This window comes from Aulonocara sp. 'chitande type north' Nkhata Bay, linkage group LG1 (assembly GCF_057382095.1).
Source record: "Aulonocara sp. 'chitande type north' Nkhata Bay isolate Kocher_YH1m ecotype deep benthic linkage group LG1, A_spYH_male_GT1.1, whole genome shotgun sequence".
NCBI lineage: Eukaryota > Metazoa > Chordata > Actinopteri > Cichliformes > Cichlidae > Aulonocara > Aulonocara sp. 'chitande type north' Nkhata Bay.
This window is the reverse complement of record NC_141344.1, coordinates 17,765,167-17,785,585: the sequence shown is the minus strand read 5'-3', so window position 1 is coordinate 17,785,585 and position 20,419 is coordinate 17,765,167. Positions and strand designations below refer to the sequence as shown.

Below are 20,419 nucleotides of genomic sequence, written 5' to 3'. Positions count from 1 at the left end.
GTTTTGCTCAAAGAGCTGCAGTTGACTGCATGTGTGCCAGAGGTCCACGGTCATAGAGTTTACATAGCTCCTCTACTGAGCATGCGCCAACATTACTACCTTTAAATAGAAATATCATATTTGTTTAAAAAATTCAGCACAAAAATATTCAGAGTGCCTTTCGGTTCCCTCACATAACCATCACTTAAGAAAATGTTTCTCACACTGACACTGAGCTTAATTGAAAAAAACAAAACAAAACAAAAAACACTACCAATAAAAGAAAATGCTGCGTCGCAAAGAGAAACAGACTTAATATAAAAGTGAAATTGATGACAGTCTGGGCTAGAAGAAGCTCTGATGGCTGAAGGGGTTAGAAAGGGTGAGGAGGGCTGAGAGGGTCTGTCCTTTCCTTCCTTCCTGTGTATGTGTGTGTTGAAAAGTGACACCATGTTGACAGCCCCACGGTCAGTGGAATCCCTAAATGCCAGAGCGGTGTCTGATACCCCTACGTGCTCAAGCAAAACACACATACACGCACGCACGGACACACAAAGGAAGGCTCGGAGGACAGTTTAGCTTCAGACTCGAATAGCTTCTGTTACACAAACAATAACATACACACAGTTGTTCTGAATTCTCCCTTAAAAACAACATTTAAAATGAACTTTCAATGAACATGATGACTAAGATCTGCTTACTAAAAAGTAGCAGTTTGGCAAGCAAGTTCAGATCTCAGTTTTCCGCAGAAGCCTAGCAGAGCGACAAAGGTACATTTTCACTTTTAAGGGTACTTTTTCTATATTTAAGCCTAGCATCCCCACTACTCGGGTAATTTTGGCCTCTGAAAACAAAAAACTTTCTTGGAACAGTCCTGCATTTAGTATAAAAACTCCAGGATTTGGTTGGGCAGAAACAGAAAAATTTGTAAACAATGGTGGAAATGCCCACGTTTGTTTACCGATCTTATCAGTCACAAAAATTCAGCTAAGATTTTACAGTTCCCATTCATTTTAGGATTATATTTTACTCGTGTGGGTACTCCTGTCACTCTAAAATGTTGCCAGATTTGCTTTGCAATTTACGCTCTTATACTTTTTTGTTATTTTCAGTGGCTTTTATGCGTTTCATGTTTGCATCACACACGCCTGTCCAGTGAATGGTCAATGTGATTTGCGGTTAGGTTAGCAAAGCTGAAGACCATTTCTGAAAGTGTGCACAACGGAGATTGTTTTCATTTTAAAAACACTGCTTTAAGTGAAAATGTATTATTGTGGATGTAGCCTGAGAGGGCTGTAAAAAGATCATTTTCCCTTCTGAGAAGAGAGCAGAAGCAGAGCACCGTGTGTGTGTGTGTGTGTGTGTCTGTGTGTGTTTTCAAGTGGATACACACACAGTGGCAAGTCAGGCATGAGAGAGTGAATAGCATTCCCAACACCTCTCAAGTTGTCCTGCCTGTAACCTCCCAGCTACCCAGTGCACTTTCAATGAACCCAGCAAACAATTAATAATGGAATCACTAAAGTAACACACACAGAGCCTGGTGACAGACCGGCAAACAAGCAAAAGCACACACCAAGTTCAACTCCATTCCAGTAACGTGACTTAAGACAATAGCGTGCTACTCTTCCCTCCTTATTTAGGGAAAGTCCGACAAAGTCAGGAGGACATATTCAAGGAACTTTTTCTAAATGAGTAACTACAGAGACAGCAGCTTATGGTTGACTGTATCAACCACACATATAAACCACAGCACAAACAGAAACAAATGTGAGTAGCAGTGAAAGAAGAGACGAACAAGCACGCAGCCTGACAAATACACGCAGAGGCGCACATCCGGAGTTCTCGCAGCGGTTCAAGAACCCCCCTCACAGATAAAAAAAAAAAAAGTGTGATCGAAGCTTCTTACTGCACAAAGGAGTGGAGCCGCCTGCATCTCCCATGCCTGCATCTTCTCATTGAGCCCAGCCCAGTGCGCACCGGTAACGAGCGCCAGGACACACACCATCTTACTGCTCCCTTCTCTCTCACTCACTCCTTGCCTATCTCTCTCGTCCTGCCCGTCCACTCTCTCCCTGCCTGCCCGGCTGCCTTCCTGTCTCACAAAGACCGTGTAGAGCTTATCTAACAAAGCAACACACTACGCACGCCGCCTCTCTCTCCCCTCCGTGCTCTCGCTCGTTCTCTCTCTCTAACTGAGAAAACAGAAATTCTTAGGCTAGCAGCTGCTGCGATGTCACATGACCTCACCCCCACCCCCTCCCCACAGTCTCCCTCACTCCTCCTCCTCCACCCTTCTCAACCTATAATTCCTCAGCCATTTGTAGATAACAGACACAGGCATGCATGCCCTGCAAAGGCGAATTGGAGGAGGGGGAGGGGAGGGAAGGAGGAGACGGAGGAGGAGGAGAAACAGGGAAGGGTGCTCAGCCGGTCATCACATCTGACCTCATTGCTGGCAAGCGTCATGAAGCGTTTGCGTGTGGGGTCGTGTATGCATATGCATGAATGGAGGGGGAGCAGGTAGGTGAAATATGCGAGGCTCCCTTTTTTTTTTCTTAAGACAAATACAAAGAAGTTAGGAGAAAGAAAGAAAGAACATGCCCTGGCCTGTGTCAAGCCCTACAGCACAACACAGAAACTCTTTTGTAAATTATTAGCCTCAATTCAACTCAGTTCAATTTGCTTTATTCACACATTTCCACAACTGAAAATTCTCAAATTAAAGTGAAACTAAGGCTATTTCAAAGCAAATACAAAAAGAAAATCATTCTTCTCCTTTTTACAGTAACATTTGTAACATTTCACACAAATGAGGATGTCATACCAAAACACACACACACACACACACACACACACACACACACACACACACACACAGGGGTTCCTTTGAGTAAACACACAGTATGCCACAATTAAAAAGAGCTGTTATCAGGGTGGGGGAGCCTAATGTGTAATAGTGGTTGGGGTGGAGGACTCAGGAAAAGGGTAAAAGTGTGGGTTTGACTTCCCCTCTCTGTCCTGCTGTCATAGCAGGGGTGTGAATGACTTGTTTTAGTCATTTCCTCCTTCCGCCACTCGCTACTTTTCTCAGAACAGCAAAGGAGCAAGTGAGCGAGAGATACAATTTTTAGGTTAAAACAACATAGTGGCCAGCATTTCGCCAAATGCCACCTCCCAGAAATCCTCTCTGTTCCTCGAGAGAAGTTTGTCCCTTGTGAACACTCTTCCATTTTTTGTCTAAAACCACGAAGATCAACCAGCTGGTTCTGAACAACACATCCTATCAAAGATTGGTGGTGTGTGTGTGTGCTTATGCTTCTATGTTCTGAGTAATCTACCAGCAGTCACGAGTAACATAACTCATAAGGAATCCTTTTCTCATGGTATAAGTCTTGCTTTGTTGCATACACACACACAATCTATCCCCCTATCAGTCTGCCCTCATTTCCTGTCACCACCATCTCTCATCCAGTAAAGTAAATACCCAGAAATGGAAAACAAACAGTGGCATTTTCCCAGTTAGCTTCCAACAACAAAACAGATAAACACCTATTACTTTAACGTACTAATGATTACAAATCATGTCATCAGTGACAGTGTGATTATATTTCTTTCTAAACTGAGAAAACACAAGCCATGCACAAGCCGTGTAGGCTCTATTTTCAGACTAAGTGAAGAAGAAGACTACGATCTAAGGAAAGCATGAGTAATGTCTCTTGAATTTCCAGATAAGTGGGCCTGCTGTCATTTCTTAACATCACTCAGTTACAACACACTTGCTCAGGGTGTGCAGTGTCAGGCCTTTCATTCTTCAAACAACCAGCAGATGGCATCGTCTAACAGTCAATCAGGGGAATCCTCTGTCAGTAAAACAGCGTATGTCACAGTCCTTTAATCCAGTAATACACAAAAGAAAACGGATACAATTTAATGATATCGTTGTGGATTAAGAGAAGGACAAACCAAGGTTAAGGATGTTAACGCAACATTTACAGAGATATGAATAAATTAGATCTATTGACACTGGAGCAAACGCTGAGCATTTTTTCTGACAACCCAAGGGTTAAAGGAGTCTATTACACACCAAGCTTACTGATGCAATTAACCCTTTCTGTTACGCCCTAAGGGAAAACAAATACAAAGCCCTGAAAAAGAATGTAGACTACAACAGGCTACATACAAACATGATTCTACGCACCCACAGAACAGATTGACTGCTAAATGGCATACAGTAAACGCACTGTTTTAACACCCAGCTGGGAGAGAAGCAGATCACTAACTCCCATAGTCAAACAAACACACTGACACACACAGTTCCACCCTTTTGCTGGTTGGAATGCAGATTAGGCTTTCATGCGCACGCTCGCACACACGCGCACACACACAGGGAACGTAAATCCTCTTGGCTACTGTATGCCCTGGCCAGTGGAGAGATAATGCAGTGGCAGCTCTAGCGAGTGGTTAATCTTTAACCAGGAAGGGATTTGCCTATCAGCTTGTTAAAACTAGCAGTGTCGTGCTGCTGGCCCATCTATTTGATCCAGTCACCAACCTGTCTTGGCCAAGTCCAATACAGCACGGACTGAAACTGTACTGCCAACTGACACATGACAACTAGTGCGTTTCCATGCTTTACTTCACTCAGGCAGCAGATGCCTCTTTTCTAGAGGCATGGTAAAGCACACTTCAGTCGTGCCACAATATTGTGGCTCTGTTTAGGAACAGAGCCAAACCGGTCAGTGTCTCGCTTAAAATGAGCAATAAAAATGTCATTACAATAAACCAGTTGGCTCAATGCATGTGGTCGGGCAGGCGACTGAAGCACAGTTTCTAAAAGCCTTGCTGTGCTCAGCTTTGAATACTTCTGTAGCTCTAATGTAATATAGCTGTGTGGTCTGCTGTTGTGTTCCACTTCAACATTCCAGTTCTTATTTTCGTCTACAGCATGAACGCTGGTTTCTCATAATCTGTTCTTTGATGTACTACAATGTAGTATCAGAGCTATATTTGTCAATACAACACAAACATTTACTCCCACTACTTCAAGGCTAAATGAATTCTAGCATAGTTTGTTCCCTGATTAGCAAAGGACATTTGATATTTGTTTTTTTATCAACAGGCCAGTATTAAATATTTGAATAAGGAACATTGAACAAGATGTTAATGGAATGCTTGAACTTCAAGTGACGTGCGTTTAGTTCAGTTTTTGCAGACATGCCTCAAGCACGTCATCAGCTAAGCGTCTCGCCCAAAAGTAAGAGGAAAATTATTTTTTTCTTACATTATGGGCTCTAATCAGAGTTGCTCAGCAGAGCTAAAAACTGATGGCAATTCCCAGAGGGAAAGCATATATCAGCTAGACTGTCACACCTAAACCTCAGACAAAGTCGAGAAAATCAAGTTTCGACTTTGTCCAAAGATGGCCTCTTTCACAAACAGACAACAGGAAATAGTCTGCATCACTAGTGGAAATATATAGGTTTAGATAAGAGGTGGCGCCTGGGTAGAGACAAGGAGACAGGACACAGCGTGCCCACTCACTCACTGCGAGTTCTCCAAACAGTTACTTACTTATTCAGACATCCGACTGATTCTGTAGTAGGAAGCTGGAAGAATTAAGTCCATTTAATACTTGACCCAAATTATTTGGAAAATGGTGTAACATATGTAACTCTTCTGGGTTATTACCACAAAGGTTCAGGGCTGCAGTGCACATGTGACCAAACCTTTAGCCTTAGCAGCTCAGACACTGACAGAGGAAGGATTTAGAGTCAATTTGATGAGTACATGTCATCGTGACTGGTTGACAGAAGCTCAAGGTAGCACAAGATGTGCTGACAGGAGGATGAAATAGATGACAGGAAGCTATGTAAGAAGTTTAACATGAAAGAAACTTCAGATTAAAGAGACAACAGAGACAAACGAGGGTTCACAAAACAGCAGTTAAGTAAGCTGCAATTAAGGTTAAACCAACCTAGCTAAACAGGATGTAATATGAGCATAATATCTGCTACCACTGCAAAGTTATCATGTGCCTAAAGCCGGCCAAAAAAAGACTGCATAGCAACAGGAAACATAACTCTGCGGCTAACTAAATCTAAACTTTGAGTGATATACTGTTTATAAATGGTACTCATGTATCCATAAACAGCTAAGGTTGACCAAAAAAAAGATGATCTTTAAGGTGCACAGGCAGCTATTCCAAAACAAAGAAAAACCACTTGACCAAGGACATAATATCAAAGGTGGTCGTAAATGCTCACAGATATGAGTCTGGATATTAACAGTGCAAACAGATGTATGTTTCATCCTCACTCGTGAACACACATTCACACATACGCAGACTATCCAGGAGCACAGCAGGATAAACCTGCTCTGGTAGTTCCAAGTTTGTTTGACTTCTTAGATGAGATGTCATAGTCTACCCTCAGGCACGATACAGCGGACGTGTACGTGTGTTTCCAAAGACAGACACACACGCACACACAAACACACACACACACACACACACACACACACACACACACACACACACACACACACACACACCTACGAGTGCCATCTCTTTCACTCCATACCAAAGACAAAAACCTAATATCAGAGAAATCCTGAAACAGAAGCACTGTGGCTGCAGAGAAGCTGAATCAAAGGCGACAGTTCCACTGGAGAAAGATGGAAGAAGAAAAGGAAGACCAAGACAGAGGAAGAAAAAAATCACAGTGGTGGTGTAGGAGGAGGGGGGTGGGGAGAGGGTGGGGGGCTGAGCGAGAGATCAGTCAAGAAGCCGAAAGAGAGGGAGACAGCATTGCCTGCGTCTGAGCTGTCATTATACAGCAGGCCTCCATTATGGAGCTACAGCAGAGAACAGAGTACATCTCTCTCTGACCTGGCTTGCTCACATTGTCCTACACACACACACACACCTAAACACACAAGCACGCAGACACCACTGTGCAACAAGCAAAGAGAGCAGTCTTTCTGTCTTCTACGTTGTGAGGCTTTAAATGATACGGCTGTGTACGTGAACGTGCATGTGTGTGAACACCTTTTTATTCATCCCTCACCTCCTACTTCTCTTCCTCTCGTACACTCACTGTTTTCACCCCACCCCCAACCTGCCTTCCAGCAGCCAGCAACAAAAACACAGAGATTTCAAAAGACCAGCCGGCATCTCTCTCCCTCTCTTCACCTTCTTCTCTTCAATTCTCCAACACACACACAGCCACAGAGAAACAGTGTGTCCTCGGGGCAGGCACGAGCTGAGATGATTTTCTCTCCTCTCCTCCTCCCTGCATCCGACTTACCCACCCCAACAGTGCCATTTCCTCTGTCTGTTAATTACATAGCGGCTGTGGTAGGGGTGGCTGGGGTTGTGGTGGTGTGTGCGCGCGTGAGCGCATGTCATCTTGGGAGTGTGTAGTTGTGTTCTCGGAGATACCAGCGTGGGCGTATGACAGAACAGTCTGGTTACGCTTCACAATGCTGCTTAGAGAGTGTGAACACACACATGCAGAGATACACATTCAGCCACACAAACACGCACAAGAGCCTCCTGTCTGTGTTTCTGGCTCTTTGTGGTCGATGCCCCAGGAGTCAAGCTGCTGTCTGTATGGCTGTGCCCTCTGCAGCCTCTTGCTGAGGGGGACACAGCCTTGCTGCTCCCCTGATGAGAGGGCCTGCTTCAGCCCCAGCCCAGCTGTTCGTCAGAAAGCATGGAGGCTGTTAGCTCAGATATTACCATGTCCTGCCAACTCCCTCTTTTAATCAACCTCACCTGTTACAGAGACTGAAAAAGGGTGACAGATTGGCTCCGAAAAAGGGAGGGCGACATTACAAACGTTACAGATCTCCCACACATGAACTCAAAAACCAAAAGACAAAAATCTACCATGGAGCTTATCGTCTTTTCTGCACCTGTGTTTCTTTAGCGTACTTTTAGCCACATAAACTGATACGTACACAGGCACAGATGACACACACAATGCTGACAAATAAGCAGACAACCTATATATCCCACAAAGCTGAATAAATTGTATTGTTCTGAACTGTGATACTCTCAGTGCTTGGGGACATCATTGCATGTAACATATTTTGGTTGTTATCATCATTCAGCTTGCTCCCTCCTCCTCTCTTTATCTCCCTCCACAAGCCTCCTCAGGAGATGAGCACAGTTTTGGTTTTTTTTGCTGGATTCCCTACATACACTCCTCACTTCATCCGCTCTCCCTTTTCTATTCTCTCTGTGATGTACTCTTCTGGGTTGTGGTTGCCTAATTAGCACTGCAAGTGCTCTGCATGGGCCCTGACTCCCAAGCGGCACCGCCGCACACACACAAGAAGACACACACAGCGACAGACATGCACACAGCACCCACTTGACTTTCCATAGCTGTTGCTGAGAGTTAGCCTGTTGTAATCTTGTAATTGGTATAATTGGTGTGTGTTCCCGGTCGTGCATGCGTGTGCGTGTCCAAATGTGTGGATGCTGCACGGTTTGACGAGTGAACCTCTCTTCTCTAGGCGAGCACGAAGAAGGCAAACCACTGTCACCATGGCCAAATCTTTGTGAGTAGCCACAAAAACAAGGCTTTGCCACAGAGCTGAGACTTGTGGTGTCCTTGATACTCTCAAGTACTTGACAAGTACACCATTTGCAGAACAGTCATTCATTTAAAAAGTGATTTTAATATTTCACAACGTTCGAGGGTCAGTCCAGATTAATCACAATGGCTCTTGCAGTGCTTAAAACTTCAAATAAAAATTTCTCAGTAATATTACAATGAATTTGAGCATTGCTTGTTTATTAGCTAGACCAGCGAACTGTGTGATTTAAGATTAGATCCACAAAGAATGCAAAAAGAATAAGAAGTGGTTCAAAAGTGCAAATGTTCATGACTTATCTAGTTAGCACAGGGGAAATCTAAGGATCTGTAAGATTAAAGCTAGAACAGTTACACAACCTTACAAACATTTAGTCAGTTGTTACTTGGTTATTCAACCAAAAGAAAAACAGCTGACGACAGATATTTTGACAACAGATCACTCAATTTAGTCATGCAACACTTTGTCAGGTTCCAGTTTCTCAAATTAGTTTCTTTATCCTTTCTTATCTTTTTTCTTTAATTTTTTTTAAATGATCAAACTTTTACCTTTGGCCTTTATAAATCTTTATAAATTGCATTATATTTTATTGTTTACATTTTTTATGATTTTTTTTTATAGTGTGCATGAGAAGAAATCATTATTAGTCATAGAATTAAACCATTCAAGTATATTAAACTTTCTGTTAAATGTAAACATCCGTTTGTGTTCTGTGTGTACATACAACACAGGTGCCTGTACTTGCCATGGTACTGTGCAAATGTAACAAAAAACTGGATTGGCTTGCAACGATCCACAGATTTTGTGGTGCAGAATGTATTAAGAGGCAATGAAGTGTGCAGCGTGCTTGTGCAGGTGTTGAGTACATCGGCATGATCTTTCTCAATGGCTTACTCAACATTTAAGAGATTCACTTGCCATCCTAAAAGAACGACAAAACAGTTGATTGCCATAATGCATACATCCATGAGATTGAATAGACTGGGAAAACCATGCAGCGATGTACCCCCCCTGTGTGTTTATGTTATCCGCTCACTAAATTACTAATTATTAGAAATTATGTCAATCGGTTGCAATGCAACGAGAAACGCACAAGGTTGATGTGATACTGAGATAAGAGACAACGCGTATGGAAGATGTGAAACCGAGATATAAACAAAAATACAGAAAGAACAGTTCCCAAAATGCATACGCTTTTAGTTATGCAAATATCAGCCAGCTAAAACAAGCCTAGCTGGCAACTAGATTCTCTGTGAGAGCACGTTTAACAAGGCAACTGTGGCCTCCACCAACACAGGCATGCAGCTCTGTCCATGAGCTTATTAAAACACTTGGCCGCAAAATTGCTTCACTTCTTCAGGCACATATCTGACCTTGTACTCATACACAATGAGGCATGCTAACAAACAGACACATACAATATGACAGTCAGCTGATATGGCAGATATCGCAGAAACAGAGGAAAAGACAGAAATGGAGGAAACAAGAGAGGCAAAGAGTCATGTTGAAGAGAGGTGGAAGCAGACACGGATAGAGGCAAGATGAGATGATGATGTGATAGCAGAAGAAAAGGGCTTTGTTGAAGAGTAGCCCTTAGCACAAAGCTGTTTTTAGTGTGACTGGAGAAAGCACAAGATGGACAGAATTGTGCTGAGGTACACACACCAAAAAAAAAAAAAAAAGGGTTAATGAAAGAGGCTCTACTTGGTGAGGGCAATAGTCAAGTATGGTCAGTATTGAGTGTGTGTATGATTCGCTTATCTACTGCTCTCACGTTGCCTGTGTTGTGTTTATTTGGCCCGTGCTTATCAGGCTCTGGGGTATGACAACGACAGCAGCAAACACGAGCTACACAAACATACGCATATAATCTAAAGAGGTGGTTTGGTCTGCTCAATGTAGCAAGAGCGGCTTGTGTGAATGAAAATGTTTTTTTTAATCGTACGCCTCAGGCAATCAAATCCAAACTGAAGCTTCAGAATACAAAGTTGAGACTGTGACAAAGTGGCTGGAAATTACTCCACAGATGAACACTGCGCCCTGTTGTCTAAATGAAATCACGATGGCTACCAAAGCAGTATGTCTCCAATGCAGTTCAGGGAATGGCTCTCGAAACATGGGACTCGACCACAATGGAGAGCAGTGTGACTCACCTTGCATCTATAAAAACTGCCCGCACAGTCCTCATGTTCGAAAAAGAAACCCTGAAAAATGTGACACTAAACTGGGGGAAACAACGATTTAAGCTCCAATCAAGCCAAAGTGAATAAAAGTGTTTCCAGTTACGAGAAGTAAAATATGGTACGGTCAGAGAATATGTATAAAAGATTAAGTCAATAAAGTGAAGCCACTGGAGAAATGCTTTAAACCTGCATTCGTTTAATGCCCAGCACAAGAAATACTCCTTTGGTTGCAAACAGACAATACAGACTGTATAGAAAGTCCATACTTCTAGATTGATTTATGACCTAGTTAAAGACTTTCCTAATGAGTTTATAGTTCCAATTTCTACTTCCAAATCTTAATTAAAACAGCACAATGTTCACTGTGTGAGTTATGGTCCCATACAGAAAAATATAGAAGGCAGAGAAGGTTTAGGACAGGGGTCGGCAACCCTAGGCACGCGTGCCACGGCTGGCACGCGAAGGGTTAACTGCACGACTATAGCTGGACTGGCTATCGGGCATACCGGGCGGGCATTTGCTCAGTGGGCCGATGGTGATTTTCCGTTTTTATGGGCCGATGATTTTTTATTTTTAGTAACGGTATAAATAATGAAATGTGGTCGATTGGACAGATGCTGGCCGGTGCGTAAAAAATAACTCAGTTGTTTGGTGGTGGTTATGGCGGAGCTTCCACAGATTCAGTGACATTAGCAAGTGGTGGAGGCCAGCAGGTGGATGAGGGAAAGGGAAGGCAGGAGGAGCAGGGACCCGAGGCGGCCGCCGGTCCGAGTGTCAGGTGAACTGAAATTCAGGTAAGAAGTTATGACCTGCAGTCTATCTGGGTCAGATATAAACCAAGTTTAGATGGAGTTTATTTTTGTTGTGCTGACTTTTTACAGTCAGTTACAATAACTCGTACTGTGTACTAGCCAGCATGATGGAGTTTATACACCTGGGTGGGTGCTATGATTTTACTGATAGTGAACTTTATTTTATTCATAAGGTTAGTTAGTAGAGTTGCCAACCATCCCGTAAAAAGACGAATCGTCCCGCATTCAGAGAAAATATTACGCGTTTCGTATTGAGCTGATAAGGAACACAGTTTGTCCCGTACTTCAGCTAGAATGAAAAAAAAAAAAAAAACACACAAAGCTGGATTTATTCTGTCGTTACGCTGCACAGCTGCCTCTTCTTCTCTCATTCTCTCCCCTCCCTCTCCTGTTGCTGCTTCAATCATGAAACTGATCAATGATCAGCTGATCGGCTTTTCTCTCTTGTTTGTTTATCGCCCACTTTGCACCAGAAAGAGGAAACCGCCGGATGTCGTGTTAAACAACAGCAGCACGTTTAAGCTTGATCAGCTGTTGTTAGAATTTACTTAATATTAATTTCCAGTATCAGCTGATGTTTGCTGGAGCCACAGCTGTTAAAGCTGCTGGTCATGATGTCGGTTTGGTTATCAGGTGAGAGGGAAACATGAAGATGAAACCAGGAGATGTCCTTACTGAATCATCAGAGCTGAACAGGTGATGGAGAAACAGGTTTACCTTTTAGGTGACATGAATGAGTTGAAGGGAAGTTATAAGGGAAGGAAGAAATACACGGATACATCCGTAGATTCGAGACAGAATTCACAATGTGTTTTTGGGACTTTCAGGTGTATGGACCAATGTTTTATTTTCTGTTCAAACCAGAAAGTTTTAATGAGCAGCTAGACTTGTCTCGCATTAACTGGCTGAGTTAATGCCAGTTAATGCAACATCGAAGCAGCTGGAATCCATAGCTGTGCGTGTTCATGGAGCTTGCATTTTCACCTGCTGGACATCACTACCTGACAAGTTTAACTGTCTTCAAAACAATGCAGAGGCCTAATTGACAGTATTTGGTTCTACATATCTGTGTGAGCAGACTTTCTCTCACATGAGTGTCCTCAGGCCATCTGAATGCTGGACGCTCAGAGACCTGTGTCTCTGAGTGGGAGACCAGAGATCAGAGTGTATTAACAAACATGCCATATTGGCTCAGTTTATTTTTCTTATCATTGTTGTGAGGAGACCATAAATAGCATTTGCACTTTCTGTTGTACAGTTCATTTGCTGTTATGGAGTTCTTGTTATGGATAAAAAGTGTCTTTTTATTTTTTTTGTTGAAAATAGCTGATAGCTATTCGCTGCCAACATCTGCAAACAAATATAATTCTATAAAGTGGTTCTATATAGTATGCAACTGTTAATATAGAGCGTTATTAAATTTATTGCTAATACAATCATATGGCAGACTGACTTCTGAGGAAATTTTAGATGGCACTCATCATCAGAAAGGTTGCCTACTCCTGATTTAGGATATGGCTACACAGAGGTTGATAAATGGCCATCGTATGAGCATGCTGTGTCCTCTTTTTCTGAGATCTACTCACTCATTACACCCAGCTTTGAAAACAAACAAATAAATAAATGAAGTGTTCAAGTTGAGGCTTCAAAATGGGACTTCCCAACCCAATGTGTAACATTGTGGCCATCTTTTAAACACAAACTATAGTTTCAGGTGCTGGTTTAGCTCAGTGCGTGCGCAGACAACCACAGGCCGAACGGCTGAGAGTGGCAGGCCCGGGTTCTAGTCTGACCCTTTACCACATGTCTTCCCCCTTCTATCTCTGCCCCCGCTTTCCTGTCCTTTCTTCACTGTGCCTCTCAAATAAAGCTGAAAAAAGGCCAAACACAAACTATAGTTTAACTTGAGGTGAACATCTTTTAGGTGAAAAATGGTAAAAGGTTAACTTGTGTGAGAGTGATAAAAATCCACACTTACAGATGAATGTACGATACGAGACAACAATGCCCCGACACTAATTTCCACGTTTAACAAATTATTCTGATCATGTAAACACAGGTACAATATACGTCCTACTAGTTTTTACCTCTGAAATCTCAGATCTACTTGGAATATTTTTTCAGCAATGTGAAGCGATCCTATGCAAGTAACCCTCATTACAAGGACTTGAGTCTACAAATTGAGGCCAAGACTCTCATTAAAACTCTCATATTCACGTCTACTTGCCATCAGTGTAACAACTTTACATGTTTAAATGCACTTATATCAGGTAGCTTTGACACTTCGTACAGCCTTCCTGATCTATTACTGGAGAATTATGCTACTGTTACTGAAGTCCTTCGTTTTTATGTAAAATTAACCATCTAGCCTCAAAATAATGTGGTGTGTCACAAGGCATGTGAGTGTGCCAGGCTGTATGACAAAGCCTTAATGTTTTTAAAAGCATGCACTAACCAACACACACATATCATACTGATAAAACTAAGCAATGTTTAACAGCAGTGCTGGGTGACAAGAAATGCATCTCTACACATTCTACAGAGCAGGTTTAGCTTGCTCTCATACACAGAGTAAACAAACACACACACGTAAAGTAATAAGTGGCTTTATTACTGGAAATGAGGAGGAAAATGTTGCAGGCCTGAGAAAAAAAAAGGAGGACATCAGACACAGGAAGCTGTTGGCTCTCTGGCTCAATACTTTACTACTTCTTTCTACCTGTGGAACTGTCTGCTTGGTCCTTCACCCAACGTCCCATCTGTCTTCTCTTCAGATAAATACTTTATGACCTGTTTGTTCAGCTGTCTTCACTGGTCATCACATTTACAGCTTACATTTACTACGGTTTTTTTAAACACTCAATAGGAGATTCTTAGAAAGACAATCAAACACACAAACTCAATTCGTCCCAAAGGGAAAAGCCATGAAATCCAAGGTTAAACCTACAAAATCTAAGACATGCCCCATGAGAGTTCTAGCTAGGGATACAGAAGGGCAAAAACACAGAGAGGGAAAGACAGAGAAGGAAAGGAAACATGGCAGAGGGTATGTAGACAAAACAGAAAAAAGCCCTCAATTTCCTAAACGTCCCTACACTTGTATTCTCTTCCATCACAGAGCCGGACCACAGACGAATCCAGCCCTGTCACACAAAGAGAGCGGTAAATGCACCCACAATTTCATACCACCTAAGGACATTGTTGTGATGCTAGTAAAAGCCAAGCCTCACCCAGTAAAACACATCCCATTCTCTGTAATAGAGAACTATGTAAACCCATGCAAAGGCCTTTCTACAGTCTGTGCTATTCAAAGCTATCAATGTGGGCTGTTGATAAGAAAATGCAAAGTGGGTCACCTTTAACTCCAGGCTCCTTGTGTAAACAGTACAGGAAGCTGCTTGGGACTCTCCTAATCACTCTCTAAACAGAGCCAGGTGCTGTTGCCACAGACAAACTGTCACCAACACTCTGCTCAACACAGCTGCTGTCTAGCCCCCAGACACTCACAGCACTGCAGGCTACCACAGCATGACAAACAGCACAACGACACCTGAAAACATGCCAACCTCGTATAAGTGCTCTCGCAGCATAAAGCTTCAAGAACTTTTAAATGGCAGATTACAACTGAAAAAAATTCTGTTCCTCAGAGCAAGATTTGCATAAGTAATCTCCTACTCTTATCATGTGCTGAACCATCAGAGACATGTAAGTCTGTGACAAGAGAGGATAAATCCAACCAAAGTCAGCTAACTCACTTCTGCCAACAACACTATATTTGTTCCTCTTAGTATATATAATATCTTGCTAAGACTTAATTTTCACAAACTGTGGTAGACAAACAAAGAACACTTTTTAGTGTCTCAAAACATTACTGGGCAATCAAAAGGTTTCTGTTAATCACTCCGAAAGGTAATGCTTCATTTAAAACAAGCAGAAAATAATCATTATCAGCAGGTGCTTGTTCGCTTAAACTAGGCCAGGCACAGTAGAGGTTTTCCTGATGAGGAAACAAATTGCATCACATAGAGAAGTTGCATTACAGTTAAACATAAGTAGGTGATTTAATACTCCTTGATGGCTGATGATCAAAAAAAAAAAAAAAAAAAAAAGACTGTAGACGAGATCAGGCAGACAGGCAAAAACTGCATGCTATTAATGCAGAAAACTCAACTACTATCACAACCAGCAGAGTGTTTCATAGGTGCAAAGTTATTATCTTAAGTCCACCAAACAAAAGAGCCATCACAATTGCATAGTTGTGGTAAAAACAACAGGTACATTCATGCAGCAGCCAGGTTTTTATCCACCTTAAGTATGAACCAAGCAAACTGCACCGCCCCACCTCCATCTAGTTTGTTACGCAAAAAGGAGCTGAAAATGCTTTTCCAGTTTTCAGAAGTGCAGTCAGCAAATTATACATGAATACTAAAATACCAAAACTGTCCTGCATGTCTATGTAGTTTTTATCAATAATGTTGGATTATTAATTACAACCTGGTTAAATTTAGATAACCCTAACCCTGCCCTCTCTATTAGCAATGACTGATCCTAACCCAGCAGCCTTGTGACATGATCACTGTTCTGTTTATATATATATTAATGTGCTGTAGTGGGGAAAAACAGACATGAAAATAAAACCCCTAACAATTCTGTGACATTACTACTTCAGGCTTTATTTTAAGAGCACACAATTTGCAGTCCCATTGTAATAACAGAGATCCCTAAATAAATTAAAAGCAAGATTAGAAACTGCTTCTCCAGCTGAATGACAGGTTTTATAAGATGGAGAAAACACAGGACATCATCCATTCTGCTCTCAATCTACATCCACATGAATGAGTTTCATTTTAAAATGAAAAAAAATCTCTATCCGAATGAACATGTTAGCATGAAAACATATACTGGAGTTGTCGCAAAGCAAATATGGCACGATGGGAAAGGAGTACCCGTGAAATAAAAATAAAATGGCACAAAGTGACCTAGCTAGATGGTTTTGGCTTCATTTATGTGTCTGATAATACCCATCAGGAAATGAAAGTAGCAGTTTGTGTCACTGGTTCCAACATTATTCCATTTAAGTTTAAATGTAAATTTAAATGTAGCCAAAGTTACTGTTTTTGAATTGAATTAAAACTTAATAATCTGTCTGTATCCTCAATTTTTTACATCTAATAAACATTTGGTGATTACGAACAGTTAATTAAAAGACATATTGTGCTGAAAGGCATAACATCAGAGGGAGTGAGAGCTGAATCTGTGAAAGCAGTCTAATTTGGACTGGTTAAATGGCAGGTTGAGCATGTGTTCATGCGGAGGATTTCCTGTATGAAACACAAATTAGTGAAGTGGTGACACCGGCTATCATCAGAGGTAAAAGATGGCAGTTGTAGGCTCACGTTAACCGCACTTGAGGAGAACTCCTAAAAGCACCTGGCCTGCAACCACATATCTAGCATATGGCTTAATCTGGATCAATATCTTGACTAAATACACAGTGAATGACAACCGTAAGATACATTTACATGATTTCTTTTGCTAGGAGTGAAACTAATAGTGTCTGTGATAACCAAAATACCTGGGATGACACCATTTCCTGTTCTATTCTAGTGCCAACTGATGTGCCCCCCCCCTCATTTACTTTTAATTGTCCTACACTGTATTTTTTTGCCCTTTACCCTACTGTAAGCCATTTCTGGCTCTATTCTGAGAAGCCGGACTGTTTCCCATGTCAGTTACAATAAGTAATGGATTAAACACCTCGGAGTTATGCCAAAAATGTCAGAACAAAGTCATGACAGAGGGATAGCCATGTAGCAATGAATGACCTATCTCCACCACCAGTCAGCAGCTGTTAAAAAGAAAGCAGGAGGTCAGATTCCCTGCTCTTGCAGTTATGGCAAAGCTTATCAGCAGCAGCTAAAACACACAACAAGGCTCCTTCTGGCTACAGATAAACTCAACCCGCCGCACGGTGCGTGCAGTAAAGCCTGTTGCTTCACCGCTGTGTTTGCTGGCCGTGTTTTAAACCCAGGTTGTGTGACGAGACTAACGAGCGGTGTGTGCGTCTGTTTCAGTGTGTTCCCCACAGAAGAAAGAAAGAAAGAAAGTGAAGGAGCGCGTGGGATGTGGTTCAAGACGGTCCACCTGCCACGCGCACGCGTACAAACACGTACAGGGAGAGATCCTCCAACCCGACAGCACCAAATGGTCAAGATGCGTTAGCAGTCACATTTAGAGGAAATGCCCCGAGAAGCAACACAGAAAAGACAACTGCGAAGGAGCCAAACGAACTGAAGACTGCGGATTAACAACAAAGTAAATCCATCAATACAGTTTTAAACAGGCTAAAGAGTCCGTGTCAAAAGGGTCTAAAGTGAGCGTAAATGGCTTAACGCAGAAACCCCGAGCTATGCTTTAATGGGCTAATAACAACAGTGAACCGGTAACAACGTTACAAGAAGTTCATTTGAGGGGGTGGGGGGTCGGCCGCTTTTCTTTAGACCTTCGGGTAATCTGCATTTTAAAACACGATTATATTAAAGTCCTTAATAACAAGTGAGTAACGATATATAAATACTGAGCGATATTAAGGGCTAGATGGCCGCGTGAGCGCACCGGAGCGGCTCATTTTCTTTCTCTTTCTGTTGCACTCACTCTCTCTTGTCTCTTTTTCACACATTAGCACGCACACACAAAAGCACGCGCGCGCACACCAGCGAGGGCTACACACACACACACACACACACACACACACATACATAAGGGCTCGGCACCGACCTTCGAAAAATAAAATGAAATAACTAGCACCCGTTTCCTCGATATAGTAACGACTTCCTCAACAAACCCTCGCCGTATGTTCGCTCGTATACACAAACAACCTCCAGGTTTGAAAACAGATTCACAAAAAAAAAATCACTCACCGCAAACAAGTATGGGCTATTCCAGTGTTTATAAATTGGTTTAAAAAAGGTTTAAAAAAAATCTCCTTCCGTTAGCGGTGAAAGCGTTGATCCATCCTCCGTCGAGAACAGAGACCGTGCACTTTTGTTGTCACGCAGGAAGCTCCGACGCCTAGCGAGGCCACAGCGACGGAGCACAGCAGAGCAGAGCGCCGGAGAGAGGAGGAGAGAGGCGGCCGGCTGCCGGGAGCCGAGAGGTGGAGCTTCCGCCCCGGCGGGGGCCGGACCACAGGCACACAGAAAGACTGGCAAGGCGGAGGGGGGCGGGGGGTAGAAGCACCTGCTCCCTCCCCGTCACGCCCCCAGTCAACAGGGCTGACCTCGCATAGTCATCCCAGAGGGACAAGAATGCACGTTAAAGGCTTCACCAGGAGGGTTAGACTACTTCCTGATCAGTTAAAATTAAATTCGCACTAAGTTATCCTGTGATTTAAATTTCTGTTTCGTATGTACGCATGCGTATGTATACTAATATCTAATCTTAGTATTAGTACCTTGAATAGTATCTTACGAAATACACTGATACAAAATAGATCACTTAATTTAATCACATAATCCAATAAAAACAGATATCATTGCTCTTTTGTTTTGCTAATTACCACTACAGCGTGACAACACAGGGTACAGTACTCTTTTGCACACATCTCTGTTTCAAATCTCCATATTTTGTCTCATTTTCTGTCTTCATTTATTTATTTGTATTTATATATTCCATTTCTATTGTATATATTAATCGGCATCTGTGGGTGGACCGCAAAGAAAGAATTTCATTGCACAGAGAAATGCCTTTTCTCTTGTGACACATGACAATAAACACTTTGAATCTTGAATCTTCAAAGTAGGTAATTTAAAAATGAAAGTAATTCCAGCAAATGTCCACAAGGGGACAGCCGACCACAAAAAGCACACAGAAGCCTTTGCTAAAAAAAAAAAGAAGCCTTTACCCCCGTCTGGCTTATCAATGGTTTTACTGTGGATTAGATACCAGCGACTGCACAGGCTGTAAAATCAAAGCCAAACTTGTAAACAGTAAAGACAGGGTGTTCTCGTGATGCCAAGGATGAAACTGAGGATTAAGCAGGTGATGGCTGGGGAGGGGAGAGGTCTGAGGGCCTTTTGTACTTTGTGGTGTACACTGCTAATTTAGGGATGCACTGGATCAAATGTAAGCTTAATTCCGTATAGCTCATTTGTGCGTACTATTAAACGGTAAAGCACAGCAGAAAAAAAGCACTACCCAACACGCATGGCGTGCTCTGTCAGGCAGCATAACCCTCCTCTATGAGTGAGCGCATTTGTGCACCACATGTCACGTCTTTCATCCATGTGATAGTGTATCATTCGCCTCTACTTGACCTGTAAGAGAGAGTGAGAGAGCAGGTAGACAACAATGCCGCACGGAGACTTCAGCCTTTGATGTACCTCCTGTCTGTTCAGCTCAGCTCTGCAGACACTATAAGGATCTCCTTTTCTGTTTAATTCGTCAAATAGACATTTGGGCATTAAAATCTATTTGCTGACTCAAAATGTTCAGTCAGTTAGTATTTTTTATGGTCTTTTTTTCAATCACTAATCACATATTAGCTATTAGACTTTAGTAATTTATTGTGATTAGTCATTGTTGAAAATGAATGAGTCATTATTAGAAGATAATCTCTGGCATCACAGTATTTGAAATATTCATAAATATGTTTTGTTCTATAACAAGCATCAGTGTGACTGCATTAATCAGTGAGAGAACAAAAGGATAATCTAATACATTTGAGAAAAAAAAAACATTTCTTAATTCCTTTAGTCACAGGCCAACGTATTAGAAGCATGCAGAGCCTCATTTTGATGCGCAGTTTAGGAAACTATGTGATTTTACATATACACGAGTTGG

At 42.2% G+C, this 20,419-nt stretch overlaps 1 protein-coding gene across 1 annotated transcript in view; it reads right to left on the bottom strand.

Annotated features, from left to right (window-relative positions):
- gse1b (Gse1 coiled-coil protein b) overlaps window positions 1-20,419 on the bottom strand; it is a 165,759-nt gene that overhangs the window by 24,320 nt on the left and 121,020 nt on the right. The window lies entirely within an intron of this gene.